The sequence below is a fragment of the Lissotriton helveticus genome, chromosome 9 (assembly GCF_964261635.1).
Source record: "Lissotriton helveticus chromosome 9, aLisHel1.1, whole genome shotgun sequence".
Classification (NCBI taxonomy): Eukaryota; Metazoa; Chordata; class Amphibia; order Caudata; family Salamandridae; genus Lissotriton; species Lissotriton helveticus.
The window spans coordinates 62,994,440-63,003,771 of record NC_136070.1 but is presented as its reverse complement, the minus strand read 5'-3'; positions in this window follow the sequence as shown (position 1 = coordinate 63,003,771).

The window sequence follows — 9,332 nt, the reverse complement described above, 5'->3', positions numbered from 1 at the left end:
AGCTGGAGAGTACTGGCATGATGGAGCTGGTGAGTACTGGACATGGTGCAGATCTGGTGAGTACTGGACATGGTGCAGAGCTGGAGAGTACTGGACATGGTGCAGATCTGGTGAGTACTGGACATGGTGCAGATCTGGTGAGTACTGGACATGGTGCAGAGCTGGAGAGTACTGGACATGGTGCAGATCTGGTGAGTACTGGACATGGTGCAGAGCTGGAGAGTACTGGACATGGTGCAGATCTGGTGAGTACTGGACATGGTGGAGCTGGAGAGTTCTGGACATGGTGCAGAGCTGGAGAGTACTGGACATGGTGCCGAGTTGGTGAGTACTAGACATGATGCAGAGCTGGTGAGTACTGGACATGGTGGAGCTGGAGAGTTCTGGACATGGTGCAGAGCTGGAGAGTACTGGACATGGTGCCGAGTTGGTGAGTACTAGACATGGTGCAGAGCTGGAGAGTACTGGGCATGGTGCAGAGCTGGAGAGTACTGGACATGGTGCAGAGCTGGAGAGTACTGGGCATGGTGCAGAGCTGGAGAGTACTGGACATGGTGCAGAGCTGGTGAGTACTGGACATGGTGGAGAGCTGGTGAGTACTGGACATGGTGGAGCGGGTGAGTACTGGACATGGTGGAGCGGGTGAGTACTGGACATGGTGCAGAGCTGGAGAGTACTGGACATGGTGGAGCTGGTGAGTATTAGACATGGTGAAGGTGGAGAGTACTGGACATGGTGCAGATCTGGTGAGTACTGGACATGGTGCAGAGCTGGAGAGTACTGGACATGGTGCAGAGCTGGAGAGTACTGGGCATGGTGGAGAGCTGGTGAGTACTGGACATGGTGGAGCTGGAGAGTTCTGGACATGGTAGAGCTGGTGAGTACTGGACATGGCCGAGCTGGTGAGTACTGGACATGGTGCAGAGCTTGAGAGTACTGGACATGGTGCAGAGCTGGAGAGTACTGGGCATGGTGCAGAGCTGGAGAGTACTGGACATGGTGGAGCTGGAGAGTTCTGGACATGGTGCAGAGCTGGTGAGTACTGGGCATGGTGCAGAGCTGGAGAGTACTGGACATGGTGCGGAGCTGGAGAGTACTGGGCATGGTGGAGCTGGCGGGTACTGGACATGGTGGAGAGCTGGTGAGTACTGGACATGGTGCAGAGCTGGTGAGTACTGGACATGGTGCAGAGCTGGTGAGTACTGGACATGGTAGAGCAGGTGAGTACTGGGCATGGTGCAGAGCTGGAGAGTACTGGACATGGTGCAGAGCTGGAGAGTACTGGGCATGGTGCAGAGCTGGAGAGTACTGGACATGGTGCAGAGCTGGTGAGTACTGGGCATGGTGCAGAGCTGGAGAGTACTGGACATGGTGCAGAGCTGGAGAGTACTGGACATGGTGCCGAGCTGGAGAGTACTGGGCATGGTGCAGAGCTGGAGAGTACTGGGCATGGTGCAGAGCTGGAGAGTACTGGACATGGTGCAGAGCTGGTGAGTACTGGGCATGGTGCAGAGCTGGAGAGTACTGGACATGGTGCAGAGCTGGAGAGTACTGGACATGGTGCAGAGCTGGAGAGTACTGGGCATGGTGGAGCTGGTGAGTACTGGACATGGTGGAGCTGGAGAGTTCTGGACATGGTAGAGCTGGAGAGTACTGGACATGGTGCAGAGCTGGTGAGTACTGGACATGGTAGAGCAGGTGAGTACTGGGCATGGTGCAGAGCTGGAGAGTACTGGACATGGTGCAGAGCTGGAGAGTACTGGGCATGGTGCAGAGCTGGAGAGTACTGGGCATGGTGCAGAGCTGGAGAGTACTGGACATGGTGCAGAGCTGGTGAGTACTGGGCATGGTGCAGAGCTGGAGAGTACTGGGCATGGTGCAGAGCTGGAGAGTACTGGACATGGTGCAGAGCTGGAGAGTACTGGGCATGGTGCAGAGCTGGAGAGTACTGGACATGGTGCAGAGCTGGAGAGTACTGGACATGGTGCAGAGCTGGAGAGTACTGGGCATGGTGCAGAGCTAGAGAGTACTGGGCATGGTGCAGAGCTGGAGAGTACTGGACATGGTGCAGAGCTGGAGAGTACTGGACATGGTGCAGAGCTGGAGATTACTGGGCATGGTGCAGAGCTGGAGAGTACTGGACATGGTGCAGAGCTGGTGAGTACTGGACATGGTGCAGAGCTGGTGAGTACTGGACATGGTAGAGCAGGTGAGTACTGGACATGGTGCAGAGCTGGAGAGTACTGGACATGGCGGAGCTGGTAAGTACTGGGTGTGGTGCAGAGCTGGTGAGTACTGGACATGGTGGAGCTGGTGAGTACTGGACGTAGTGGAGCTGGTGAGTACTGGACGTAGTGGAGCTGTGAGTACTGAGCATTGTGGAGCTGGTGAGTACTGGACGTAGTGGAGCTGGTGAGTACTGGGCATGGTGCAGAGCTGTATCAGTAGAGAAGGAATGGGCTGTAGTGCCCCACACTCTTCAGTTGCACCTTTAGAGCAGCCGGTGCTGAAGACTAATGTATTATTCTAACTGCAGTCCTAGAATATTTTCAGCAAAGTTTAACATACTCCACATATTTAAAACTCTTGCTATAAAAGTTGGAAAAGCACCTCAGTGCAGTGCTGTGGGCGAAGCAGAAGATGACATACAAGGAAGACGGCAGATGTATGTCCAGCAGCAGTGCTGGTTGGTTCTCGGGGGTGAGTACAGATTGGGGTGTTTCATGAATGTGTGCCTTCGCACAGCGCACAGTGTGTGCAAGTGTTATTCCATTGCACTTTCTAAAGCGCTGATGAACTGTGGCTGGGATGTATGACGTTACAACGCATACTTTTACAATGCCTACCTTTACATCGCAAGTTTTACAACGCATACCATTACAGCGCATAATGCTTTTGGGCGCTGAATAGTGAATAGTTTAATTTACTATTCCAACTCTAGTCCCACGTGGATAGTACGGAAGGTGTTGGATAGTACATTAAACCCATTCCCTATCCTAGAGCGCCCCCTATGTAACGGTAGTGCAGTTTCGTTGTAAAGGCTGTTCACCCTGTGGCTGCCTCTCTCTGCTGTGCCAGGCAGCATTGGACTGGCCCTGCAGGCAGCCTGGCACTGCCAGGTGGGCCAGCTTGAAATGGCAAGTGAGTGGCCTGGTTTTGGAACCATGGTCTTTATGGGACAAATAAAAAAAGCCAAGTCCACATAATGGACCTTTGCATCTGGCCCTTTGGCAGGGCCAGGCTGACAGATTGTCTGTAAGGCAAGTCTAGCAGGCTGTGTGGACACACACCTTCACCAAACGGCCCTTGGACTTAAAAAAGTCTGAACAATAGCGCTTTGTCTGTTTCTGGGCGCTAGCAGGAAGACTACTGCACGCTGTTGCTCATTCTTCGATAGGTGTGGATGAAGGCTGAGCACAAATTGCATCAGAGGTCCTTTTTGGCCCCTCAGAGTGTGAGGCTGAGGGAGGGGCCCCACATTCAGACTAAGGTTTATATGTACCTGTGAGATGTTGGATTTTTAGGGCCCCTCAATGCATTTCGTGTGGTGGGGGAAGAGGGCATAGTTCCTTTTGCCTTGTGTTATTGTGAGTCATCCCCTGAAAAGTTTTTTTGCTGCAAAGACTTCAGGGGACCAGTGAAGGTCATAACACAGATGGACCATGGCCGCATGGCACGTGGCCAATCAGCATCCGCGTCATCTCAGACCATCAGTGATAGTGCAGTGGTATAATAGAAGCACCGGCAGCACTTGCGGTGCGGGGGGCAGGGGGAGGTTCCTTCTTTTGAAGGGGGAGCACCTCAAGCTTTGCCACGACATGCCTGGCAGAAGAAACAATAATAAACAATTAAACGCTTGGAAAGCCACACTGCAATGCTGTTAATATTATATCACTGGCAGACAGAGTCCCAGCAAAAGTCACCCAATGTCCTTGGCAGGGGTGTAATGCAGGCCAGTGCTCAATTTGAGCTGGAGGTTGTGGGGTGCACAACACTTATTTTTGGGTGCTAGCAGTTATGTTTTTGCATCATTTATTTTACAGAGTGCAAGAGAGGAAAATTGAAGTGCCATGCAGTGGAGTGGTGTGGCTCACTGGTTAGAAGTGGAGTGGTGTGGCTCACTGGCTAGAGGCGGCAGACCTGTAAGCAGAGAACGGCCTGGGACCAGGGTTCAATTCCCAATGCGGCAGGGCCCTGGACCAGGGTCAAAACGGACTCGATAATTCTCGCCTCGGTGCCTACTCTAACCAGGGAACACACTCGGCAACTCTGGGCATTAGCTTGCCTCATCTCTACAACGGCCCCCCACAGACGCTGGGGATGCCTTGTTTCACCTTGGAGATACCCAGAAAGGGACCATCTCACAGGAAAAACCAGGACGGGTTCCCCAGCGGTTTCAGCACCAGGATACTCCATGGAGTTGCAGTGCGCTTTACAAGTACACCCACATTTACATTTATTTACATTTAATTTGATCCAGTGGTTTCCAGTGCTTGGCATCGACACTTAATCGTCACTGCTGTCACTTATGACAGTCTGCCACATGGTGGCACTGTAGTCGAATTTAGGGATGAGAACAACAGCTGTTTATTAATTCAATGCTCAATAAACAATGACTAATATCTACCACACAGGCTGTTTTTATAGCTTAGGTGGCCTGAAATGGTCACACTTTTGTGAGTGTGATGATCATTATTGTGTTGGTGCTGTCATTGGCAGCTCTGGCAGAGGCAACAGGTGGTGCAAGCTGCAGGGGCCTCCTAACGATGGCCCTAGCACTTATAGTTTTACAAATTAAGCACTGCACAGAACGGAAAGATGGAGAAAGAGAAAGATGGCAAAACCGTCACTAAAGGACAACTGCAGGAGTGTGGTAAAGGGTCAGGGCATGTCGGGCAGTGGATTAAAGAGGGGGATTTAAAACTATCAGCCTTGGTGTTCCACGCGCCGACATCGAATTGCGCCGGCGGCGGGGTTCTAAGCAGAGTTTCGGGCATCAGCACTCTTTCTTTCACAAATTAGGCTCTGACTGAGGGACAGGGGCCCAAACGCTTCAGGGGGCCCCTATAGAGCCTAAGACCAGTGAATATCTGTGTGATCTGGGAGGCGCCAGGTCCCCTCTTCTCTTTCTGCAGGGTGGGCTCCATCATTTTGCATTACACCACTGGGACAGTGGCTCTCAATGCTCTGGCCTATTTGGAAAGCCATGAACCTATTGTGCCAATAAGGGAATGGGGAGGAGGGAAAAGACAACACTTTCAGAAATGCAGATCATTAGGAGGGAAGGGTTGGAAAAGATGGGGGCAGGAGGAGTCCCAATCTGAGGCCTCATCTCGGTACAAACAGAGACAATGTCAGAAACATAACCTCCTGTACCCTCTCTGTCCCCGTGTCCCTCCCACTGTGGTCTGGTGGCTTACAGCCTGATTCATGTACGGGCCGTTTTGCGTGGCCCTAATAGCGAATCATAGCGACTCGCTATTGAGGACAAGCAAAACGGCATTCATGTAGGAATTGCTAAATAAATAGCGATTCCTACATGTTCTCTATTTGCGAGTAGAAATTTGCTACTCGCAAAAAAAGGAATAACTCCCCATTCATTCCTATGGGCCAAAAGGCCCATAGGAATGAATGGGGAGTATCCCTCATTTGCGAGTAGCAATTTGCTACTCGCAAATCAGATAGCGATTTTAAGGGTGCCAGGGGTGTCCAAAGGACACCCTGTAGCACCCCTAAAATGCACATTTGAACAGGTGTTGCGCACACACATGTCCAAAGGACATGTGTGTGTGCAACATGCAACTTAGAAAAATGCTTTTAAAAGCATTTTTCTGAGTTTTTGCTATTTACCGAGAGGTCTGACCTCTCGGTAAATAGCGGCCCAAAAGTGCACAATCGCAATTTTTTATTGTGTCATGAATAGCATTTGAGGAATCTCTATTAGAGATTCCTTAAATGCCATTCCTCGCAAATATGCGAATTCTTAAATAGCGATTTTTGCATTTGGGATGATGAATACCAAATGCAAAAATCGCACTCGCAAAGGGCCAGATTCTCAGAATCTGGCCCTTTTGCGAGCGCTTTTAGCTACATGAATCAGGCTGTTAGTGTATAATATGTCCAATTTAGGGGCCTGTGTTTGTCCTGAATCCACTCAGCTTTTCATCCTTCTGAGGTCGATAAAATGAGTACCATTGAGTTGGGTAACAATAAGCATCTGTTATTCAGAGTCAGGATACCCTTCTGGGGGAACGTGCGCTTTACAAATACACGATATGTTATGCTATGTTATGGTTCACTGTGAAGATCTCTAAGTGCACGGCAAGCGGTAGTGAAGCATCATACATGACCTGGAAAAATGTTTCTCTACTCTTTCTGTCTAACTCTCCCCTCCCCCTCTCCACTGCAGCCAGGCCCCTCCCTCCCCTTCCATGGAGTGCTTTAAGGCGCCCTAGAAGTGCCATTTCATACTATACTAGAAACCGGTGTACATAAAGCCTCCATATTCAGCACACCAGGGGCCTTGGGTGAGGCTGTGCTACAATAGCTTGGACCAGGCAACACCAGGTTTTGTCTATCAGAGTCTGGGGGCCCCTCCTTCAGAGAGTTCATGCTGTCCCCACTGGCCACGGTGCCAACACTTGGGCACCCGGTGGAGGGTTCTTCTCTTTACCATGAGGCCTCTCTCTTCCCTAAAAGCTCAGACCTGTGTCGGGTGAGTAGCCCCTTCTCTCCCTCCTCACACTCCCTCATCAGCCTTGGCCTAGAGGTCTGTTATGGAGAAGCTTTCATGAGAAATCTCACTGTAGACATTGTGGAGTGGGAGGCGCTGGCAGTCTCGTCCCCAGGCCAGTGCTTAATTTGAGTCAGTGGTTTCCAGTGCTCGGCACTGGCACTCAATTGTCAGCACCGGCACTCATAACGGTCTGCCACATGGTGGCGCTGTTTGACTAATTTAGTGCTGAGCAGAACAAAAGCTGTTTATTAATTCATCCTACATTTAAATGACTAATACCTGCCTCCCATGCCATTCTTAAAGCTTTGGGGACCTGTAATATTCTGAATTGTCATGCTTGTAGGATTGTGATGGCTAGTAGTTGTGTTGGTACTGTCATGGGAAGCGCTGACAGGGGCAGTGGGTGTTGCAAGCTGTAGTGGCCCCCAGTGGCGTAACGAAACTTGAGGGGGCTCCCCTGCAAGGTACGTGGAGGGGCCCTCTCCGAGCTCAATCAGGAGCTCTCTGGCCGAAGTACTGTGCTGAAGGGGGCTCCTGGAGCTTGGTGGCCCACCCCGCACCGCGGGGGCTGCGGGGGCTTGTGTTACACCCCTGTTGGCCCCCTAACGAGGGTGCTGGCCCATATTTGTTTTTACAAATTAAGCACTGCCTATAAGTGTCTCTGGCCTGCTCTGTTATCACTGGGACACTGTCACCACCTGTCTCCCACTTCATCCTTGTCCCTCTCCTTCCAGGAGCCCCCCTTAAGTCTCCTTCCTCCCTCCCAGCCAGCTGGCCATGCTCTGAGGTCCGCTACCGACAACATCGCAGCATCTCTCCCTTTGGTGAGATGCTAGAGTTTTGGGAAAGGGTTTTCACGCATTCCCTCCATCTTGAACCAATGTCCCTCTCTTCAGGAGCCTTTTTCAGGCTCCCTTTCCCCCTTACCACAGTGATGCAACTTTGAGGTGGCATATAGCGCTATACAAACAATGGGCATGCCATAGCACAGGCTGGCATAGCAACGCGTGCCAGGGCCTGATCCTCACTAATAGTTGCAGACGGATGTATGACATTACAACGCATGCTTTTACCACGCATGCCTTTACATCGCAGTTTTTACAACGCATGCTGTTACAACGCATTGCGCTTAGGGGTGCTGGATAGTGAATAGTTTAATTTACTATTCCAACTCCAGTCCCCGTGGTTAGTAGGGAAGGTGTTGAATAGTAAATTAAATCCATTCCCCATCCTAGAGCGCCCCCCAGCGCAATGCGTTGTAATGACATGCGTTGTAATAGTTGCGTCGTAAAGGCACTGTGTGGTAAAAGTTGCGTTGTAAAGGATGTTTCCCGTTTCAGACACGCCTCATTATTCATCATTTCGTGAAACTACTTCCTCAGTTTCCTCTCTACCCTTGCCTCTCCACCATCTAGACCCCCCTCCATTCGCATTCCCTGTTAATAAGATCATTATTTAGTGCTTTTTTTTTTTAAACAATTTGGTTGACAATGTTTGTTCTTTATTGAATGCACTCAATGTGTTTCCCTCAACCTCTGCCTCAGCCTAAAGAGCAACCAAGGGCTGGTTTGAGAGTTGTTCAGTGTGTGGACCTCTTTTATGGTCTGTTGGGCCAGATTGTACTGGTAACTTCTCTGCTATCACAACAAACATTGCCTGCAACAAGCACAAATGCATGCAGTCTCCCATACCTTGCAAAACACTTGCACAGTGTGCCTTCACAAGTTCAATCTGCTCCAATTTGCAAACGTGGGCCACTTTTTTAGCTATCTGATTCACTAATGGGGTCCACTTTTATTGTGTGTCCGGCCCTATTTTCTGTCCCGGTCTGACCCTGCTTCTAGCCCAGGGCATCTGAGTGAAACATATGCTGAGAAATCTGCTCGCGTTTCCCGTATTATGGCGCCATCTTTGGCACAGTCCCCGGTGTCCTGCCTGACCCACTTTACTGGCTTCTTTTCATGAATATTTGATTTGTTTTCAATTAAATGAAATCGCCTGCTTGTTTTCTCGCTGCCTGGGGTTTCGTGTTTGAGGGGCTCATTTGTGAATCCCACAGTGGTGACTGGTGCGGCACAAATGCCAGCCCCCATCTGCACACAGTGAGCCAGGATATTCACATCTTATGACTGAGAATCTACTAGGAAGGGGCTGAGAGGAAACAAGAAAGGATTCTCAGATCTCCCACTTTCTGGGAGTAAAGAGCAGAGCTGGGCTGATCTGACAGGTCCAGGTACCAGGGACCCTGAGGGTCTGACAACAGGTACATCAATATAGGGCTCGGGCCTTATCCAGCAGCGGTGATAATGCAATACGAAACTTTATCAATATAGATGATGAATCAGTGAGTCATGAAATACCAGCCGCAGCTCAAAGTGCCCGCCACACCACGGTTCTGCAATGTGTCTTCCAACGCAGCATAAACTATCACTCAAATATCAGCTCTGAAAAGGTGCAAAAATGCAATACTTTGACCCTCAAACATCATCTTATTTGGTTTCTGACACATACATAGGGACTGATTAAAATATAATGGAATTCTATTTTGGTGGATGGGATATCTGTCATGTTTGTGATGGAGTAACCGTGTCTGCCA